A 20,607-nucleotide genomic window follows, 5' to 3' on the forward strand; every position below is an offset into this window, starting at 1 on the left:
ATAAATCATCAGCATTTCTTTATATTTCCAACAAAATTCAGCAGCAGGAGTTAGAAAAAAAAACTCCACTTAAAATCACTCTAGACAATATAAAATATTTAGGAATCTATCTACCAAGACAAACACAGGAATTATATGAACACAACTCCAAAACACTTTTTCACACTATTAAAACTAGATCTAAATAATTGGAAAAACATTAATTAATCATGGGTAGGATGAGCTAACATAAAAAAAGACAATCCTATACAAATTAATCTACATATTCAGTGCCATACCTATCAAACCACAAAAAAAAAAAAACTTTTTTATAGAATTAGAAAAAATATATAACAACGTTCATCTGGAAGAACAAAATATCAAGAATATCAAGGGAAATAATGAAAAAAAATGAGAAGAATGGGGGCCTAGCAATACCAGGTCTTAAACTGTACTATAGAGTAGTGGTCATCAAAACAATATGGTACTGGCTAAGGGTGGATCATTGGAATAGACTAGGGGTAAATGACCTCAGCAAGCTAGTGTTCAATAAATCCAAAGATCCTAGTTTTGGGGACAAGAACTCAGTATTTAAGAAAAACTGCTTGAATAATGCTTGGAAATGATCAAATAAAATGTATTTTAAAAAAAAGAAAAAAGAAAAACTGCTGAAAAAATTGGAAAACAGTATGGAAAAAATTGGGTTAGGATAAACATCATAAACCCTATACCAAGATAAATTCAAAATAGGTAAGTGACAAATATAAAGAATGAAATCATGAAGAAATTAGTTGAACATAGAACAATATACCTGTCAGATTTTTGGGAAAGGAAGGAATTTAAGACCAAGCAAGAGATAGAGAACATTACAAAATGTAAAATGAATGACTTTGAATATATCAAATTAAATTGTTTTTGTACAACAAAACCAATGCAACCAAAATTAAAAGGAAAGAAAAACTTTCTGATAAGGATTTAATCTCCAAAATATATAAGAAACAAAGTCAAATTAAAAAAAAATACAAGCCATTCCTCAATTGAGAAATGGATAAGGGATATGAATAGGCAGTTTTCTGATAAAGAAATAAAAAATATCAATAAGCACATGATTCTAAATCCCTCCTGAATAGAGCAATGGAAATATTAAAAACTCTGAGGTACCACCTAACACCTAGCAGATTGGTCAATATGAAAGTAAAGGAAAATAATAAATGTTGGAGGAGATGTGGCAAAATTGGGACATTAATGCATTATTAGTGGAGTTGTGAATTGATCAAACAATTCTGGAAGGCAATTTGGTATTATACCCAAAGGGCTTTAAAAAACTGCCTGTCCTTTGATCCAGCCATACCTCTGCTACATATGTACCCCAAAGAGATAATAAGGAAAAATACTTATACAAAAATATTTATAGCTTTGTTCTCTGTGGTGGCCAAAAAAATTGGAAAATGAGAGGGTGTCCATCAATTGGTGAATGGCTGAACAAATTGTGGTATCTAATGTTAATAGAATACTATCGAAAGGAATAATGAACTGGAGGAATTCCATGTGAACTGGAAAGACCTCCAAGAATTGATGCAGAGCGAAATGAGCAGAACCAGAACATTATACACAGAGACTGATACACTATGGCACAATAGAATGTGCTACAACAGAATAGAATAGAATAGAATTTCACCCAATTTAATAGACTTCTCTACTAGCAGCAATGCAATGATTCAGGACAATCCAAAGGAATTTATGAGAAAGAATGCTGTCCACATCCAAAGAACTGTGGGAACAGAAAGGCAGAAGAAAAACATGTGATTGATCACATGTTCAATGGGAATATGTTTGGGGTTTTGATGTTAAAAGATCACTTTACTGCAAATATGAATAACATGGAAATGGGTTTTGAACAACAATACTTGTATACCCAGTAGAACTGCTTGTCAACTCCAGGAGTGGGGTAATTAAAGGGGGAAATCAAGAATCATGTAACCATGGAAAAATATTCTAAATTAAAAAAAAAGAAAAAAGAAGAAGTGTGTATGGCTTTGCTAAATTAAAGAATGGAATAAAAAAATGTGGAAAAAAGTTTAGTGAAAGACTCAACTGAATGAAATCTTTCCCAGGGATAGTTTAATCCCAAGGATTAAACTAGAAAACAAGAAGAAACCAAAAATTTTTTAAAAGGAAAATATTTATAAATATTTTAATAACAAACTTTTCACATTCAAGGTCAGTGGGGCTCCCACATACAGTCACAGTCACAGATGTGCTTCTTAAGGAAGTAGATTTGGCATTGAATAAAACAAAGATGGAGAAAGCAGCTGGACTGGATGAATCATATACAGAGGAGGTCCACAATGGAGGTCATGCCATCTTCAAAGGAATAGTCAGGCATTCACACAAAATTGCCAACAATAAGTAACATTATTATCATTATACAATTGACTTAAAACAACAAAGGAATACAAGATGTTTGCCACGTTCATTCGTGGCTGCTTTTAACAAAGCACTCAATTTGTGATAGTGTATACTGTCATAAAGACTTGCTTCCAACAAGGTATACCCTATGCATATGTCAAAATAATTCAAGATTCCTTGAAAAATGTAGTAGAGATAACTTTGTTCATTGACTCTCTGATTATTAATATAAGTATATATGAATCAGGGCACCACCATTGGTCCAGGCAAGTCCAATTCAGAGACCAAGCTGGAAATGAAAGCTCTACATATGTAAAGTTCTCCCAGATGGTCCCATTTGGTTAAGCTATTGGTTGCCCCAAGCTCCATTGTAGTGCAAAACTCACTAAATTAGATCTATAAAATTTCTGTTACCCAACCACATAGGGAAAAAAAAAAAGCAAAATTCATTCTCCAGTTTACAATATATTTTAGATTATTGGCCTATAGGGCTTCTCCATTAGAACCCATATTTTCCAGAGACACTGTAGAAGAATAATTAAACAAAAAATTAAAGCAGGTTGGATTGTCTTTGGAAAATTCCAAAGTTTATTTAATTATTGTAAGTTTGTCCTTGAGACACCCCAAAGACTGATCTTTTTTTAACAACAATGTTCTCCCAATAACTGCATATTTGTGAGTCATGGAACATAGCAGATTCTGAATCCATGAAGTTAAGGACTTCCCAAGCAGCAATTGTGTAAAGTAAAAGCAACACATTGCAAACCAAAAGTGTCACAGGAAGAATGAGGAAGAGGATGTCACCAAAATATCATTTTATTTTGTTTTTATTTTTATTTTTGTAATTTTCAATATAATTGAAAATGAAGACTGAAGGCTAATAACATGCAATGAGAGTGAGAGATTGCTGATGAACAGCCCATGTGTTCCATTGGCAAACTCATGAGAGAATCAAGAGAACCTGAGAAAAATCCTAATGGCAGGCTTATGGGGGGAGACATGGCCATGAATAAATGAGGATGGGCAGGTGTGGATGGGCTCTGTTGTGATTAGTGTCACTAGAGGGAGCAACCTTCTAGATGGGATTATTGTTCCCTTGTCACACTTGAGCAGTAGCAGACTTTGCAGAGGCAGAACTCTACTGGCACAGATTGCACCTAGCCCACCATCACCCCATGTCATAATGAGGCCCCAGGGAAAGACTTTGTCACAGACCCTAACTATGCACAGCCTTTAAGGGTGGATTATTTAGTTCCCTTGTGGACTTCAGGGTACATACAAATTTTCTGTTTCAGGTCTCCTAATCACATGGTGAAGAGACTGACTTCTGAATATCTGCTCTTCTGGAACTAGGAATGCATACGAAATATTTCCTTCAGGACAACTCAGCCCTTAATTTTCCTTCTCAGGTGGAAAGCAAGGGGAATAAATGCTAGTGGCATTTTCTGGGTAGGAGAGGAGAGGCTGGCTTTCTCATCTGAAGCCACCATGAAGCTAAGAATAAGAGAGATGGGAGCAGCAGAAGCATCCACACTGGCTCCCCAGTTTGGTCAATAAGGGATCTCTGAAGATCTGTTGGTCTCCCTTTGTATTTGTTCTTCCTTGCATTTTGATGAAGGAGAGCCCAACTTGACTTGCCACCTTGTGCCAGCCACCAACCATATAGGAGATACAGTCTGAGTCTGATTTTGCAAACAGTCAAACCTAATAGGGAGCAAATTCCCGAGGGAGTTGCTCCCTGAAGTAACGCAGTGGATCCAAGGTAACCAAGAGGGAGAGACAGCAACTCATCCATGAACTATGCCATATTTGGAGAAGAAAAAAAAAAACAAAAAACAACCTTTGCAAGGCAAATGCAGCGGATTTGTAAAAAGCAACTGATTTGAGGTTGAGTGCATTCTCTCTAGGGACCGAGGTAGAACTGGGGAGAATGGGTCCCCAGGCGTGTGTGCAGGTGATATTTATACTTTTATTCAAACTGTTTGCTTTATCTTCTTAGTAAATATCTTAAAAGCTAATTGATGCCAACTGGTTGTTATATTGGGGTACTAATGCCTGCCAAAAGAAATATGGGAGAACACACTGAAATGGGGTTTCAATCTTATATAGCTTTCAAATATGACAGTCTCACTCAAGACTCGCCTTAGACTTTTGTGAAAGAAGCCATCGGTCCTTAAACACTTCCTAACTATGTGATTCTAGCCAAATCCCTTAACCCCCATTGCCTAGCCCTCACCACTCTTCTGCCTTAGAGCCAATACACAGTGATCCTAAGACAGAAATAATTCTAAAGGAAAGAGAGACTTTGCTTAAGGAACCAGCTCAAGTATGAGAATCAGAATTGGGATAAGAATCCTCAGAGCTTAGAAGGACAGTCCTTTAAGAGATTTGAGCCATCTCCTGTCCTAGACAGTCTATTCACCCACAGAGAACTCAGAGAGATATCTTGAGGGAAGGAAGCGAACATTTGATCTGGAGTCAGAAGGTCTGGATTCCATTCTCAGCTTTGCAAGCTCCTAGCTATGTAATGGAACAAGGTCCTCTCTAAACTTCAGTTTCCTGGGCTGTTTGATATGCATCATAGCATTTAGAATAAGCCCTAACTCACAAGAATATTGTGAAGAAAGTGCTATGAAAAGCCGTTGGGACTGCAAGGTATCATTATTATCATTTGTCTCTCTGCTTACACCTTTTTATTTCATCTCTTTCCACTTGGAGATGCTGAACAAATGGGCAAAGGAGGATGAATAGCAATTATGGGACAGAGATGCAGGTGGAAGCCAAGGCTTGGAGTTCATTGCCCCCTGCCAACCCCTGTCTCTGAGATTGGTTTCAGTGAATTTGAAGACTAAATTTAAAGAGACCTCATTGCTATGAGCCATTTCTAACTTATTTTGCCCCTAATCTCCTGCTGTATTAATAGTGTTGTAAAAATTCCATTGGTGAAAGACAAAAGGGGACTCTGCTTTGGGGATCAGCCTTATAAACAGTGTGTGCTTCCCCAGACATAGGATGAATATCATTCTTGGGCCCTTTGAATGTAGGGGAATTGCAAGTCTTGGAAAATCCATTGAAACTGCTGATTGTCATTCTGTGGCCATTGGAAACCCACTGGGTTCCAGACAATATCAGGATTAAGGACTGGCTATGGTCAATTATGAGTTGGCCACATAATTGCCGGCAGATTACACAAGGACAAAGCCTGGTTCACATGGCCTTGTAATAATGGTGGGTTTATGGTCTTTCCCTCATAAAAGCCCATCATGCTGCTTTGTGAAACTGTAGTAAAGAGAAGGCTCCTGGTGCCAGCTTGGGCAGTAGCCATATCCAGCACCCCTATTAAATTGTCCTACTAAATAGCCCAGGGAGGTAGATGATGGTTCTCAGTGGTTTCCTATTTTCAGGGCACAAACCATCTATCATTTCTCAATTTTCAAAAAATCAGATTTCCCAAATCCCAAATTTCCACTATAAATTCAACTCATGTAATTCATTCATATGGAAAATGCTGTACCAGAATGAATTGGATAATATGGGTTCAAATTCTGGATCTGCTCACTATCTGACTGGCTAAGTTACTTTCTTATCAGGTCTCATTTTCCTATTCTGTCCAAAAAATACAATAATATTAGTTGTTTTCTAAAGTTCCTTCCAACTTTAAATCCTATGATTTTCTGATTTAGATAAGTGATTCATTGGATAGCTAATATATGGTACCACCCTCTACTAGAAAAGTCAACCAACCATACTCCCTCCTTTCCATGTTGTTTTCTTTCATATGGTACCAACTTTATGGTCCTGAAGCAGAGCTCTTATCTTGTCCCTTAGTTGCTTAAAACCTTTCTTGATTCCTAACTCCCTATAGAACAGACACAATACACTCATTCAATTACAGAACTGTTTTCATTAATGAGATATAATGATGTCAACAGACACTGGATCTTTGAGTTTAAGCTTAATGTCTAGCAGTTTTGGATGAACTCCAAATTCCTCAGTTCAGTATTTGAGGAACCCCACAACTTAGGTCCAACCTACTTTTTCAGGTATCCCTACTCTCCTCCATTTTAAACAAAATCACTTGTCATTGCATGAACATTTCTTTTAGCCATTTCCCAACTATCCCCTGATGAAATCCTACTTACCCTTCAAATCTGAGTTCAAACATCACACAATACTTTTTTAGGCTTCCCCTGAAGTCCCCCAAACTCAACATACTCATCCCTCCTCTGAAATCTCAAACCATCCTATATTTGTCTTATTTGCTCATCACATGTTTAAAATTTCCCACACTAATCATGTCAGAAAAGATGGAAGGATATTAGATGATTGTATAAGGTAGCTTTGGAACCAGAGAAATATCATTATGGTATAATGTCATCTTGGAAGAAGGATCTAGTCAAAGTATTCTAGGGATCTGCATTTGGTTCTGTGCTAACATTGTTAGCAAAAATGAATAAAGATCCATATAGGTTTTGCCTAATTCAAGCTCATCTTTGTATATGCGAAATGGTGACCCACTCATTTACCACCTCTTCCCACATTCACTCTCTCTCCCAGGGACTCATTTATGGAACTCAACCTGCCTCCATATTTTAAAAAGAAGGGAGTTTCCTCAGTGAGGTTATCTGTTACATTTAATACTCCCAGGGTCCTAGATAACTATTCCTTCTAATGCATCAGCTCATGAAACCTCACAGATCTATTTCCCATTGGAAAATCAATTACCAATAATTAATATTTTAAAAAATACTGAAAATGCAAACATAAAATTTACATGACATTCCACTGATAAAACTCACTCTCTTCCACCAATGGATATAGTCGAGACTTCCATATAGGGAATACATGTAGTCAAGTCAACTTGTAATTCTGAAATCATAGACCAGTATCATGTGTCTATCTCAGGAACTGTCCATAAATATTCCTTGATAATCATGGATTCCATTTAGAACAAATGCTTCCCAGAAAATACTTGAAAACATTGTTAATCTGGGTACATCCAGGATGCACTTGACTAATTTAGTCTCAAAAAGCATAGTGATTCAGTTTGATAAATTTATCCAATTGACTTGCTTGCCTGATCTTCTGCATCTAAGCTCTTTCTCTGCTCAGGTGGGTTTGCTTCTCACCAAAAGAGCTGTGGTGTCCATCACTTCGAGATCCAGATTTAGCTGATGCTTTCAGTTGAGGTAATGTCATTCTCTTTTGAGAAAAGGTAGCAGTCCTTAGACTAATATTGGCAAAAAGCTTCTCCAACTCTGCTCCTCCAACAAGATTCTTCATTTTGCTTCTCAACAACAGGTTCAATGCTAAAAGTGTTGTTTTGTATTCTTTTCTCTTCTCAACAGCAAGTGGCAGCACAGAGCAAATTATATACTCTCCTCCCCTGCCCCCATTGTTTTTTTAGCAGCAAGTACAGAGCAAAATCTACCCTCTCCAAACTCTGATACACAAATCACTTAGAACACTCAACACCTATTTTTTTTTTAGATTCATATGTTAAACAAGAGAACTGTCAAGGGTGACCCTGCCTACCTGTCCTTTATACATAGATGGTATGCTCATCTGATTTACAAATGACAAGGAGCTGGGACTGATGGCTAACGCAATAGAGGATTGAGTCAATATCCAAAAAGACCTCAGCAGATCAGAATGCAGGACAGACTTGAATTCAATGAAATTTAAGGTTGGTTGATAGGTGTCTGATTACAGGAAAACCAACAGATGCAGTTATTTGACTACAGGTTCAGTATGAGTCAGCAGGGTGATATGCCATCCAGAAAGCTCAAGTAATGTTAGTAGGCATGACTGGGGAGATCTTAACCTAGCTGAATTGGGCTCCAATGAAGCCTTTTCCATATGAGTCACTGGGCTCCATTGCAGCTATCATGTTTTAAGAAACACATGTGGAACCTAAATTATGTCCCATCATTGAAATTTACCTCCTATTTTTTTAACTCTTATTTTCTGAATCAAGAACAGATTTAAGAGTCTGACAAGGGCTAGACAATCAGAGTTAAATGACTTACCCAGGGTCACAGAGCTAGGAAGGCCAGATTGGAGCCCATATCTTCCTACTCTAGGCCTGGCTCACTATCCACTATGCCACCTGGCTGTTCCCCATCTTCTCCTATACTCTTTGTTACTTATTGATTGATCCAGAGTAGCCTTTTGACTCTTTGGAATGAGGAACAAGAATGTCCCCCTAAACTCAACTCTTCTCTGCAAACCAGAGGTTTCTGACATAAACCAGGTGGTTGGCTTGAAAAGGCTCAAAGTGTTGGGATTTGTGGATTCAAAACTTTCCTGTTACTTAAAACAGGGGAGCTCCTGTGCCCTGTCATGGCCCTCATGACGCAAGCATAATTATTAGAATTTAGAACCTGTGATTTTGACTCCTGCCCTCTGAGTAGCTGAATAGCAGCAGACTGTGCAGATGCCAAGTCACGCATCCTAAGGCCTACTATATGGTGGACACTTTGCTGAGGGATAGGATACAATGAAAGGCAAAGACAGCCCTGCTCTCAAGGAGCTCACTATCTAATGGGAGACAAGCAAACAACAAGCAAAAGCTATAGACAGGATGACTTGGAAATTATCCAGAGAAGGAAGGTACTAGAATTAAGGGAGATGAGGAAAGGCTTCCGCTAGAATGTAGGGTTTTAGCTGGGACTGGAAGAAAGCCAGGGGAGCCAGGAGGTGGAGGTGAGGAAGAGGTTGGTGGTAAAAGGATTTAGCATTTGTGTAATACTAATTAAGTCCTTGGAGCGGACTTAACTAACTTATGACATGGGTGACAAAGATGGCACACAAAGTGTTCTCTGTGGGCACTTGGCTACCCTCCTTCCCCACCCCTTACCCCAGTCTTTGTTCTTAGAAAGGCAGAGGGACTCCAGTGGAGCTCCCTTCCTCCTCTCTACCCCCCCAGGCCTGATGACATTTTTTCACATCCCCCACCCCTCTAGCCAGCACCCCATTGGGAGCATAGGGGGTTAAGGTGGTTGGCTCACAGGTGGCAGAGCAGGAGGGGAGCAGAGCACTGAATCCTCTTCTCCTTCTCTACACTTGCTGAGGACATTCCTTACTTCACACACCCCTCCACCCAGCCCAATGGGAGCACTTCCCTTCCCTATGTGTAGTAAGTGGGGGCACACCCCACATTCAGTGGGAGGAGGGGCACAGCATATGGTCTCTGGTGGGGGACAGGCAGGGGGTGGGGTGAGGGTGGGGCCTAGTATTCTGACTCTAAAAGGCTCCCCATCCTTGCCCTAGAATTATGTTAAGGTCTAGGTAGTGCAACAGATAGAACTCTGGGAGAGGAGTCTGGAAGAACTGAATTCAAATGCAGTCTGAGATACCAGTTGTATTACCCTGGACAAGTATTTCAACCTCTACTTGCCTCAGTTTCTTCAACTATAAAATGGGGCTAATTACAGCATCCAGCTCTCAGGATTGGTATAAGGATCAATGAGATAAGATAAGAAAGGAGTTTACCCAGAAGGACAGACCAGGACCTTGTGACCCTTCTCTTTCTTTTTGGGGGGATTGTCAGAAGAATGTTAGAACTGTCTCTCTGTCTCTGTCTCTCTGTGTCTCTGTATTTCCCTCTGTCTTTCTCTATTTTTCTCTATCTCTGACTTTCTATTTCTGCCTCCTTTTTCTTACCTCTTCCTAGCACCATCCCTAAGGACACAGGACAACTTGTAATCTAATTTCATCTCTTTGCAAGAATGTATCCTTAGGTGTTAATGATTCTCAATTTTATTGGAATCATTTTTGATGGATTTGCACATTTTTATTGAGCCAGAAGTTCCCTGAAATACCAGGTGCTTTCAAGTACTTATTAGCAATACTTCTTAGTTGCTCAATAGCAAAATCTCTTTTTTGTTTGATGGGGGCGGGGGGGGGGGGACCTGACAGCTGGGAAGAGGCCGTCAGACTTGTCCTCATATCCCTTTCTGGAATGTTGGTAATATGCCATATGGACAAGTTTGTCCACCTTGCCCTGCCTGCTTCTATGGCCTCCCAACCACTTGGGCTCTAAAGTCTAGACTTGAGAGGTTCACCCTTTTGGCTCTAGAATTCCCAGTGCAGAGTGAGTATGTCATATGACTTCCTCTGTTTGGCCAAGTTTTCCATTCTACCCCAGCTGTCTTCCTGCCATCTTCTCTGGGAACACCTTCTACCCAATCTATATCCAGTTCTAGAAGCATAATCAAATATATCCTGCCATTGCCACTAGGCAGGGTGTGTCAAACAACTTCCCATAGCAGGCTTACTCTCTGGGTAGGTTCCCAGAGCAAAATACCCCTCTTTGGTCAGCCCTATATGATTGCTATTAGAATGTAAGCCTCTTGGGGCAAGGACTGAATTACTTTTGCATTTAAGCCCTTAGCACTCACATCAGCACATGTATACATACATCTATGTATGTATGCACCTATATAGACACATATGTAATAGATACGTATGCATTACCATATGTGTGTGTATTTGTGTATACATATATTTCACTAAAAATCACTTAGGACGTGTCTAGCATGTACTAGGCACTTAGGATGCAAACACAAATTTCTGGCCATCTGTAGCAGAAAAAGGAAGATGGTCCGTGATATTCCCATGAAGGTCTCCTCTCAGACAGGATTCAGTCAGTTTATGCCATCTGCTCTTCCTTTCACCAAGCTGGGTGGATACAATGGCATTTTATCTAACCGGGAAAACTCTTGGCTTCAGCCATGACATCTATTGGGAATGTCCGTTTTCCATCTCTGACCTCCCAGGTGAAAGACGCTTCCCATAGGTCAGGACAGATGGATGACAAAGGAGAATGCAGTCTGTGGAAGACAGCTCGCTAAACAGACAGAACAAAAATATACATTTGGGTTCTATAGATATGGATGGACAGATATGGGGTATCTATAGCCATTATCGTTCTTCATCGCTAGATAAATATATATGTAACACACACACACACACACCTGTATGTATACATGTATATATTTAAGGATATGCATATGTGTATACATGTGTATGCAGACATCAAAGGTCAAGGAATGGGGAATAAATCCCATAGCCTCACAAACCAAATCAATAAATGGAACTGTTTCAGCCCAGGTTATTTAGCTCAGGATTCAAGGACTGAGGAAAAGAAGGGATCCCCTCTCAAACAGTGTTTTGTCACTAGATGATTCAGGGCTACTCCAACATTCTCTAGGCTAATCTCAAATGGGATAAAGTACCTTCTGTAGAATGCTATGTTAAATTAATTATATAAATCTTCTTGGTCTTTTCTCCTCCTCTGGCAGCTCCAAGTCTTCTGGGGTTTGTTGCTAGCCAGGTATGCAAAACAAAGACAGGAATTCAAACCAAAGGTTTGAAGTAGATGGCAATGACTCCATTGGCTCCAGCTAAGTGCTTTTTTAATAATTTTTTTTTTGGTTTTTCATTTCCCCCTTTCATTTGCAAGGGAGACAGAAAGAATCTTAGAGTGATGGAAAATTGAGTTGCCCAACACTCACATAGTGAAATTTCTTGTCAGAACTCTTTCCCTCAACCTTCAGTGGATTTAAGAGACTTATAAGGGTTTTCCAAAGCAGAGATTATGTGGCCCTTCTAACCCTCAGTCTGACGGAGTCTTGGAGCAGGGAAGTTTTTCATGTTAAACAAGGACAAATTTTTGAAAGATAGGTTAAGAGACTTTGAGTTTGACACCGTTAGCTGGTGTCCTAGGTTCCAAAAGGAGATTAGGTCCTGAGTTCAAAGAGTCTCCTTTGGGAGAAGAAAAGCCTCCCACAGCTATCTCTGGGTGAAATATCTTTCAATTGAAAAGAACAATTACTTAAACATTTTATTTAATCTAATATGGGATATACAAAGGACCAATCTCCCCAAACTCACTTCTGAACTCTTATGGGGAAGAGCTGGTACCTCAGTTGAAGACTCACTGTATCAAAAATCTGAAGGCAAGAAGAAGCTCCTAGCCAAATGCCTGGAACAGACACCTCTAGAGATACTCATGAAAAGAAGTACCAATACATGTCACATGAGGACAGTTGAGTAGTAGATCCAACATCAACCACCCATTGTCATTACTAGAAGCCCTCAATGCTCCTGAGACATCAGAGTGGCTCTCCTGTGCATTTTATTTATATATATCCTCAACTCACTCAAAATGCTTTGGCCAAGTGTTCCATCTTCCAGAGCTTGGGAAATTTCCAATTTATGATGTGTGCATTGGTGAGAAAGTATTTTTCAGATTTATGGGGGAAATAATATATTACTTTTTCTCTTAGTGCTATTTCATTAAATGCTTTTTCTCCGTCCACGAGTATTGCTAGTTGTATCTGCTGGGCTTTGGCTGGGAGCTTCTTCCTATTTTCAGCTTTTTCTTACAGTGAGCCTTCAAATGATCTGCTATCTCTTCTCCAAGAGTTTAAAAGTGAGTTTGGGGAGATGGGTCCTTTATATATCCTGCATTAACTAAAAAAACCTTTAGCTAGTTTTTACTGACAATATAAAAATGGACATATCAGTGGGGGCATATGAAGTATGATGTTAGAAAGGATATAAACATATAGAGCTCCTGGAGCCAAGGACCACTTTTTCTGTGAGAACTGGCATTTCACAGATACAGTATTAGTTCATATTTCCTAGTTAGAGACTCCCCCCCCCCCCTTTTTTGATAGCTTAAATGGGACTTCCTACAGGAAATCCTTCTATCCTGTACTTGGCATTCATATTGACTTTCCTGGCTTGCAGTATGGTAGTACAGAGAGAATGATAGATTTAAAATGAGTTATAATCTCAGCTCAGCCAATAGTTTATGGATGTCTTTGGACAAATCTCTTCTCCATTCTGTAACTCAGTTTCTCCAAGTAGATGAGTTCCTTCTAAGGTTCCTTCCAGCTCTAAAATTCATGATTTTATATTTCCTGCATAAATGAATTACTTTCCAAATTTTGTCCTCTCCTTTCTCCCCAAAGTACTGAAGACACAAAACAAACAATTTATAGCCACTCCATTGGACAGCCTAGAGATTAGCAAGGGAAATGATTCTTCTCCTTTATTTTCCTGGCACAGAGGAAATGATTTTCTACACAGGTACTTTATGCATGTGTTTTATTTCTTTTCTCTTACAGATTTTTTTTTTGGTGTGTGTTCTGTTAAAATATAAAAAAATCTTCCCTACCCCCTTCCAAGACACCCAGCATAAAAATCACACCCAGGAAGCAAGTGTGTCAGCCCGGTGCCTTCATGAAACACATTTTGTTCTAAGTTATTGTCTCAGCTGCTAAAAATAAGAATCTGTCATGGAAATCACAGATGATTTGTAACCACTGCCCATGAGGTATTTGTTATAGGTGAACAGAACAAAGAAGGGATCAATACTTGATCACCTCCTGTGACCAGAATGTTTTTCTATGTGCTCTTCTGGGCATGTGCTTGGCTATTCCTGAATTCCTGAGCTTTGGCCTATAGGAGTTATTGTTTCAGTTCTAGAGGGGTGGGTCTAGAGTGAATTTTGAATTCTGATTCAGCTCTGTCCCCAACCTCCTGCTGCCCATTCCATTCCAACTTAATCAATACATATTTACTAAGTCTACATTCTACAAAGGGATACAACACACACAGAGAGAAGGGAAATAATAATTTTTGGAAGAGAGAGAGGGCTCCAAGAAGTGAATGGATTGGGAAAGGAGCCAATAGACTACAATAGTATCTGAGCCAAGTCTTGAAGAAAGATGCAGGTTCTAAAAGGTGGAGATGATGCCAACCCATATGGAGCTGGAAGAAAGTTCAAAGAAGTCATTGATACCTAACTTGCATCAGCAATGTAGGAACAATGCAGGATTGTCATTGTCTCTTCATTTCATTTGGACCCTTCTGTACCAGTTGCCTTTTCCTATCAGTGTGTAAGTTTAAGAATAGGACTGAAGACTTTCTAAAATCCCCAAATCTTAACAAAATCCTAGGCACATAATAAATGCTTAATGAATATTATTCGTTCATTCAACCTAGTTCAAAACTTTCATTTTTCTAGAGGAAAAAAACTGAGTCCTGGAGAGCAGAAATGACTTCTAAAAATTAATTTAATTCAACAAACATTAAGTACCCAAGATATACAAAGGATTCATTAAGCTCTAGAGAACTGAGATAAAAACAATATATGCTTTGCTCTTATGGAGCTCATGTTGTACTGAGGGAAGTCAACATATATACAAGTAGAGTGTTCGGCTGGCTGGTAGGAAGTATTTATTAAGTGCTTGCGAATTGAAAGGTAAATACAAAGCATGTAAAAGTAGATCCAAGAGGGAAAGGTCTCTGCAGCATTAGACCCATTTCCTGGGCTGTGAAGGAAATTTAAGTTTCAATGTGGTAGAGGGTAAGAAAGGAAGGCATCCTAGCCATGCCTAGGTGCCAAGGTAGGAGAGGAACCAGAGAGCAAGCCACTCTAATGAAATGGAGTATGAAGAAGGGCATAATTTAAAATAAGACACAAAAGTAGATGGGAATTATAATAGGAAGAAGGTTAGATGCTAGGCTGAAGATTTTTAACCTTACCCTTATAAGCAAAAGAGAGCATCTGCACATTTTTGAATGAAGGACTAACCATGTCAAATCTTCATCACAACCCACACAGCAAAACAAGAATAGAGCCCAGATCTTTTAATTCCCCAAACACTGGTCTTTCCCTAGCACATAGAACTCAGTGATGGGAAGAACCTCAACAATCACTGAGGTCAACATCTTAACTTTACAGCTGAGCAAACTAAGGCACAGTGAGGGACCTTATGTAAATTCAAAGCACAAAAAAGGAATCATATGGAAATAGGTAACAAGTGATAACATCTGTACAACCTAGTGGAATTGCTTGTTGGCTCTGGGAGGGGGAAGGAAAGAGGAGAGGGAAAGGAAATGAATCATGTTAACATGGAAAAATATTTTAAAATAAATAAAAAAGTAAAATCAAAGCAATAGCTCAGGAAATGGAAGGAATGACCTTCTAATGATCAGAGCTGCTTCAAAATGGAAGAAACTACAGAAAGTAGGGCAACAGGAGAGGTTGCTAAAATGTGTCAACTTGGAATCTAGAAACCCCAATCTTGAGATCTTGAGAATCCCAAATTAGTCACCTTTGACCTTATCATGTGAGAATTTAACCCAACCTGGAGTCTCAGATTAACAATAGACCTTAAAGTAGTTTAGGTAGAGCCAGCCAATTCAATCAGGTGTTAACTATCCTTTTTGTCCTTGTAGTTTCTCCCTTAGTGTCAAAGTCCTTTTCCAAGGTAGCCCATCTGTGGGCTGGATCTTTCCCTTTTGTGTCTATTGCAAAGCATCAGCCTCTCCCTGGTAATCCTGTCTAGGACTCCTCATCTTCTTTGTAGTCATTGTGAAGCCAATCAACTATACTCAGTTCCTCAGTTCCCCTAAAAATATTTAAGTTTCCTAAATTCTTGTATTCTTTGGAGCTGCCAGTCTAGCAAGGTTGACCCTCCCAGGAGTCAAGAATAGCCAGAGTCTCACCTTGAGGAATCATGCAGAAGCCCTCTCCTTACAGCTCTGGGCACCTGTGGCACATACTCTCCATCCAAAGAAGGGTGTTCGGCAGGCAGAAAATGGGAATCTTATGAAAGATTAATGCTGCCAGATATATATAGACATGAGAATCAGACGGGGTACCTCAGAGGTCATGTAATCCAACTCCATTGTGTTATAGAAGAAATGGGGGTCCAAGAAGAAAAGAGGCCTATCAAGACTACACGGCTAGCGAGTGTCCATGGCAGAATTTGAACCTGGGCTCTTTCCACTGGATCTCACATCTTGATCCTCTGAAGAGTCATATTGTATTTCTCCTCAAGAAGGTGAGAGGGCAATGAGAGCATTGTTCATAATCACATTGTAAACAGATGTCAAGGGCAGTGCCTGGCTCCTGGGAGATGCTAAATAAATGGGTTTGCTTTGGACTGGATTGGATTCACTTAAAAGGCATTGAACTGGAGGGTCACTAACCCTGCTCTGGGAGCCAGAAAAACTTAAAGCTGGTCTTGTGTATCTTGATGTGTAGTTTGGGGCAAGTCACTGTCCTTCTCTGAGCCTCAGTTTCCTCACTTGCAATCTGAGGTCCTTAGATGAGCTTTGAGGTCCCTTTCATCTCTCTCTATGTTTCTACGCCTCAGGGAGAATGTTCCTGGGCTTCCTTCTTCCCAGCCTGAAGACTGCAGGACCTCTCTCCCTCAGCAGAGTCCTTTTTCCCCTGGGCTCAGGTCCCAGTGGCAGGGAGAACTCGTCCAATCCTCTCTCCCACCCGCCACCCCCTCCCACTGAACAGGAGCGGGCCCTTTGATTAGGGAGTTGGGAAACTATTAAACACAGTTAATTTATACAGGCCATTTAAGATGTTAAATGAACCATAAAGGCAAGATGACAGAGACAAATTGTCCTTCTTCCTCCCTGGTGCACATTTTCAGGGCTGGGGTCTCTCTGACCCATCGATTGGCTGGTGGAAGCACTGGAGGCCGGGGACTGGCTTTCTATAAATGGTTTCTCCTTCAGTTCGACACAAGAGGGCTCGTCCTGACGACTTACAATTAAGGAAAATCTATATCTGGCACTTTTATTCGGAAAATGAAGCGTTTCCATCGCTGGTAAATAATTAGGGGAGATCGGCTCCGGGCCATAATTAACCAAGCTCCACCTCTGGGGGAAGCTGGCCTGGCCACTTAGCACACTATGGTCCAGGATCATCAGATGTCTTTGAGGTCTGTGCAGCAGCTCAGCTGGTCTTGAGAATTCACAGCATCTGAACAGGTGTTCTTCCTTGTCCTTGGAGTGAAGGACCAAGAGCTGGCAGAGACCTTGGAGATCGTGGAGATCATTTCACAGATGAAGTTACTGGCGGGAGGGGAAACCACCTTGCCCAAGGACACAACGAGTAGGCAGCACAATGGGAATTCGAATTCGTGTCCTCTGAGTCAAGATTCGGTCCCTGACATATCACAAGTCACATATTGCCTCCTTTGTGGAGTCGGCTAAGCCACTTCGCTGCATATGCCCAAGCCCTGTGCAGGGTAAGGGGAAGAGAAACTGGGTGTGCCAAGCTCAGGGAGAAGTAGGGGGTGCTACAGCCCCTGCCCTCCAGCAACTCATAGTCCAAGAGGACTGATGAGACTGACTCTGGAGCCTTCAGAACTTGTACTGCTCAAGTCTATCATCCATATGGGCAGATCCTTTGCACAGCTGACTCTAGCCCATTGCTACATTGCCATTCTATATGACTATTGCCTATTCAGTCCTTATAGCCTCTCTTTATGTCTTTTAAAATCTCCATGATTTTATTTTAATGAAATTATTTTTGTTTAATATTATTAATATATTAATATAACAGATAATAAATTAATAAATAATTTGATTATTATTTGATAAAACCATAATAATACATTAATTTTAATTTAATGGAGCATTCTGTTCTCCCTCTCTTGTTCTCACCTCAGGACCAGCCCACCTGTCCTTTACTCTTCTCACGTGTAGCCCAGATGTGGTAACATGACCTTTCCTTCCTACAAGGTGCCCTTCCATCAGCCTTTCTGGTCTTGCACAAGTGGGGCAGGCTCTTGGCGGTCCCTTCATCCTATCCCCTCATTGGATCATTTACCATGTCCAGAGAGGTCATGTTACTTGCTCCAGATCCCACAGGGAACACAGAGATGGAGCCACGATTTGAACCGAGGTCCTCTGACAGCAAAACCAGATCCCTTTCTACTCCTCTGTACTGTAGAACACCATCAGGAAGCTAGATTGGATTTTTGCTAGAGGGAGCAGGTTGGTATTGCTGGAAGACAATTCTCTTCCTACTTAAATCTCCGCCAAGTTCAAGACAGCCACATCTGGCAGACGGGGGACATGGGATGCCCAACTGGCCAGAAGACCTCACTTGGCATTGGGTAGCTCAAAATGAACGTTTGCCGTTCTGTGTCAGTCACTCTACGAAGCTCTGGGGATTCAAAGATGAAAATAGCCATGCCCCAAGATGAGAGATGGAATGGTGAGTCTGGATTCCAAGGCTGGCGGAGAGAAGGAATTTGCACGAAGGCTACAAAGGCATGTTGGATTCAATTCATGAGGAATCAATATGTTACCCTGGATGCATTTGGCAGCTTCTGACTTGGGGGTTCTGATCAAAAGAGTCATGTGATCAGTCCTCTGCCTCAGCAAAAGGATTTTTGCAGCTATGTGGAAAATGAGCAGGAGAGGGGAATAAGGAGGACACTGTAGAAATGGACAGATTCAAGAGAGCTGGGATGGACGTCAAATTGACAAGACTTGACAATTTCCCTAGGTGGCAAAATGGAGAGAAAAGGAGACAGACATGGAAACAGGGAAACCTGAATTTGATTTCTCAGACTCTACTAACTGTATGACCCTGGATAAGTCACTTAATTTCTATCTGTCTCTATTTCCAAATCTGTAAAATAGGGACAAGAAGAGCACCAACTTCCTAAGGTTATCATAAAGGTATTATCAGATAATGTTTGTAAAGTGCTTCTCAAACCTTAATTGCTTTACAAATTATAGCTATTAACATAATATTTATGCCAATGTAATATAAGACTCAGACTCTGCCCTCATGGAATCTAGTGTGACTGATGAGAATGGATGTTAGGCCTTTAATAGATAATTGTGTTCATCAAAGCCACATTATTGCTATGAACACTCCTTTCACATGTGGCTCTTCTCTGAGTTGTATCCATATTTCCCCACAGATCTTCCAAAGAGTGGCTGCCTGACAATCTTTGAAGTCAAAGACTCTTTTATTTTTCTTTGTGTCTTCAATGGCTATCCCAGTGTCTTCCATAGAATAGGTGCATAATAAAAGCCTGTTAACTTCACTGACTGACCCTAGACCCTGGACCTTTGTGCCTCAGTTTCTTTCTCTGTAAAGGGGTAAGAGTAATGGCTTATAAGTTTCCTTTTATTTCCCAATTTGTGATCTCATGATCCCATGAACTTGTCAGATCTACCCCCTATTGTCAGTCACAGGAATGTTGATTTTTAGTTTCATGTCCTGGGAGTTGGTCCGTCCCTCATTGTTAAGGGACTCAGGAACCATTCATCCCTGGCATCAGCTTCCCACCAACTTATCAACTTTAGACACTTGATGAATTTCATGAGCAGAAAAAAGACTTTTTATCTCTCCAGTTCAGATTTTTTTTAATTCAGAAATTAATAATCCAAGATTCCTTTACATATTTCATGGAAAAATATATTATCCATTTAATGGCCTTGATATTAATAATCAGGAAATCAAATCTGAAAGTCCAATGATTTAGCTTATAAAATGAGGGATGGTCCTATGGGACATGAGCAATCACCCAATGAATGAAAATAGGAAAAACTTTGTGGCCACTTGACCTTGGGACAGTCTCAATGAGAAGAATATTTTTGAGGATGTGCTTTGAGATGAGAAGGATAGGAAAGGGGAGCCTATAGGTACTCGGAGTCTAGGAGCTTGGAAACGTGTGTGTGTGTGTGTGTGTGTGTGTGTGTGTGTGTGTGTGTGTGTGTTGGGGGGATTCAGACTGCTGGTGTCTGACTGCTGCTGCTCCTATAGCCCAGGTAATCCCAGTCTAGATGGACTGGAGACTAGTGTGGTTGAAAATATAGAATTGGGAAGGACTGAAGTCGGTTTCAAGAGCCCAGTGCAGAAAGACCACTAGGCTTAGAGACAGAAAATGAAGGCTTGTGTCTGACTAGCTATCTGGCACTGAGGGAAGCTATCTCTTCTTGGTAGAGCTCTCTTTCTTCCCCTGTAAATGTCAATAGCAATCTGGTATTTCTCCATCATGGGGTTAATATATGTCTCAAATAAAATGCATTTGGGGGTATTAACATTACAATGTGCCATGCATATCTTAGAAGGAAAATTTGGTCTATGAGCAAGGAATCACAGAACTAACAACAAAAATAATTAACATTCATAGAGAACTTTACAGTATGCAAAAATACTTTAGCAATGTTGTCTCATTTTAGCCTCACGATAACTCTGAGAGGTCGATGTCATGATGACGCCCATTTTATGGATGAGATTAAAGCTGAGTGGCTAAGTAATTTTCCTTTGAGGTCACTATGTGACACAGTAGACAGAGCACTGAACTTGGAGTCAGGAAGACTCAGGTTCAAATCTAGCCTCAGACATGTTATCTTTGGCAGATCACTTAA

At 40.2% G+C, this 20,607-nt stretch overlaps 1 long non-coding RNA gene across 1 annotated transcript; it reads left to right on the top strand.

Annotated features, from left to right (window-relative positions):
• Positions 1 to 3,523: 3,523 nt before the first annotated feature.
• On the top strand, positions 3,524 to 19,955 carry LOC130454298 (uncharacterized). Its single transcript, XR_008911960.1, has 4 exons — positions 3,524 to 4,342; positions 7,941 to 8,074; positions 11,694 to 13,488; positions 17,883 to 19,955. It is a non-coding gene; the product is annotated as an uncharacterized LOC130454298 (long non-coding RNA).
• Positions 19,956 to 20,607: the final 652 nt, after the last annotated feature.

The sequence above is a fragment of the Monodelphis domestica genome, chromosome 5 (genome assembly GCF_027887165.1).
Source record: "Monodelphis domestica isolate mMonDom1 chromosome 5, mMonDom1.pri, whole genome shotgun sequence".
In the NCBI taxonomy this organism is placed as follows: Eukaryota; Metazoa; Chordata; class Mammalia; order Didelphimorphia; family Didelphidae; genus Monodelphis; species Monodelphis domestica.